This window comes from Macaca nemestrina, chromosome X, assembly GCF_043159975.1.
Source record: "Macaca nemestrina isolate mMacNem1 chromosome X, mMacNem.hap1, whole genome shotgun sequence".
Lineage (NCBI taxonomy): Eukaryota > Metazoa > Chordata > Mammalia > Primates > Cercopithecidae > Macaca > Macaca nemestrina.
The window spans coordinates 41,835,379-41,838,175 of record NC_092145.1 but is presented as its reverse complement, the minus strand read 5'-3'; the positions used below and the strand labels follow the sequence as shown (position 1 = coordinate 41,838,175).

General features: G+C 38.1%; 1 pseudogene; it reads left to right on the top strand.

Moving 5' to 3' along the window:
* Nucleotides 1-352: 352 nt before the first annotated feature.
* Nucleotides 353-1,022, top strand: LOC105490489 (cytochrome c oxidase assembly protein COX16 homolog, mitochondrial pseudogene; annotated as a pseudogene).
* The last annotated feature ends 1,775 nt before the right edge of the window (nucleotides 1,023-2,797 follow it).

Sequence of the window (2,797 nt, the reverse complement as noted above, 5' to 3'; positions counted from 1 at the left end):
TTTAATTGAGACGGGGTTTTACCATGTTGACCAGGCTGGTCTAGAACTCCTGACCTCAGGTGATCCACCCACCTCAGCCTCCCAAAGTGCTGGGATTACAGGACACCCACCTAGGCCACTGCACCCGGCCTCAAAATACTTTTTTCCTTAGCTGTTTTCATCGAGTGGCCATGTGCCTATGGGAGTGTTCTAAGAAGACGTTAGTCGGGACCCAGAACGTGGGAAGTACTGGTTTCCATATCGATTTGGTGGTGATCGTAAACTGATTCAAATCTCTGAATCCCAACTGCACGCCGCACAAGTATGTTACCATGACTCCATTGCTTTTGCCTAGAGGAAACCATTCAGTAAGGACCAAGCACTAAATAACCAAGGAAAAGGAAGTGAGTCAAGGACGTACTCCTCTTGGTGACAGCGTGGGCTGCTGAGATTTGGGAGTCTGCGCTGGGTCCGCTTGGAGTTCTGAGCGGATGGAAGATTTCAGTCATGTTTGCACCCGCAGTGATGCGTGCTTTTCGCAAGAACAAGACTCTCCGCTATGGAGTCCCCATGTTGCTGCTGATTGTTGGAGGTTCTTTTGGTCTTCGTGAGTTTTCTCAAATCCGATATGATGTTGTGAAGATTAAAATGGATCCTGAGCTTGGAAAAAAACTGAAAGAGAATAAAATATCTTTAGAGTCGGAATATGAGACTCCAAGTTTGATGGCTGGAAGAATATTGGAGGACCCAGGCCTTGGGAAGATCCTGACCTCCTCCAAGGAAGAAATCCGGAAAGCCTTAAGACTAAGACAACTTGACTCTGCTGATTCTTTTTTCCTTTTTTTATAAAAAAATAAAAATGTTATCAACTGGACTTCCTAATATATACCCCTATCAAGTGGAAAGGAAATTCCAGGCCCGTGGAAACTTGGATATGGGTAATTTGATGACAAATAATCTTGGTAAAAGGTCATGTACAGGTTTTTATACTTCCCAGCTATTCCATCTGCGGATGAAAGTAACAATGTTGGCCACGTATATTTTACAACTTGAAATAAAAAATGGAAATACTGCTCCAAAAACAAAAAAAAAAAAGAAAAAAGAAAAAAGAAAGAAAACATGGCAATATGAATAAATAAAATAGAACAAAAGGTGAAAATTGTATTCTCTAATTTGTAGTTTTTTGAAGGAAGAGCACCTGTGTGTGTGCATGTGTGTGTGCACACATGAGTGTGCACGTGTGCATGTGTGCTAGAGCAAGAGAGAGAAAGAGAGAGAGAGATTTAGAGTGTATTATTTAGAGAAAATGTGGTGTTTGATGCTCTGGATAAATTTTTCCCAGAGGTCAGATCCACTCCAGATTTTACACTGTTTGTTCACATGAGTTAATAAATTCAACATTTTTGCTTAATGTAGCTGTGTTAGTCCCTTTTATGTTGCTATAAAGGAATACATGAGACTTGGTTATTTATAAAGAAAAATAGTTTATTTTGGCTCATGGTTCTGCAGGTTGTACAAGCATGACACCTGCATCTGCTTGGCTTCTAGTGGGGACTCAGGAAGCTTTTTCTCATGGTGGAAGGTGAAGGAGGAGCCAGTGTATCACATAGTGAGAGAGGAAGTAAGAGAGAGAAGGAGGTGCCAGGTTCTTTTAAACAGCCTCTCACATGAACTAATATAGAGGGAAATTGCTCATCACCAAGGGGATGGCACCAAGCCTTTCATAAGGGATCTGCTCCTATGACCACAATATCTTCCTCCAACATTGGGGACCACATTTCAACATGAGATTTGGAGAGAACAAATATTCAAATCATAATACTAGCTTAAATTGGTATGCAACTAGAGTCCTAAGTACACAAATTATAAACTGCCTAAAATAAATCTAACAACATTTGTGTAAGTTCTATATAAAGAAAACAGCTTTTCTTAAACACATGTAAGTGAGCTTGAATAATTGAGACACAAAATATGTTCCGGGATGGAAGATGCCAATTATTCCTAAATCTATTTATAAATTCAATGCAACACCTCTCAAAATACTAAAAGAAGTGTATTTTATCATGTTTCACTAGAAAAAAGTAATTTGATATCTTAAAATAGGTTGCAGTCTGTAGTTAATTGTGTTAAGTTTGCCACATTTCTTATACATTTGGGACTTTAGAAAATGTTATGATAAAAATCATACATAACTCAACATCATTATATTTACCAAGTGACAGACCACATAAGAATATTTGGATTTGTTTTGTAGTATGATTTCATTGACTCATACTTTTCTACCTATGAGTATATAGAGGATAGTATCTTCAAAGGTTGTTTTCCTTGATAGTAAGCAATACCTATGTGTTTTTCACCTATTGCATTTTGGTTGAATTTCTATATAAACCATGATTAATTTGTACATATTTGCAGTTTTATTTTCATAGGGTACAATATTGTTAATGAGACTTAGGATATTCTAAACATGAATAGAAATTAGACTTTTATAATTTTGATCCAGCCGAAGAATACTCTATTCACGTTGCATTTTCCTTCTATTAGAAAAATTCAGTTGGATAGAAAATAGACCTGATCCTTACTTCATGTCTGAGTCACTTCTCAGTATGGAATCCATCTGCCAGAGGACACAATTCATGGTCACCCTTTTGTATGAGAGCTGCTTGGCTGCTTCTGAGCAGCATGCTGTCCCTGGTAAGAACTTTATCAATCAAGGTTCTCAAGCTTCAAGGGTCCTTGTGTGACTGAGTCTGTCATTCCTGACTTTCAGGAGGATATGTAGAGCTTATGATCGGAATCAACTTTTCCATCTTGGATA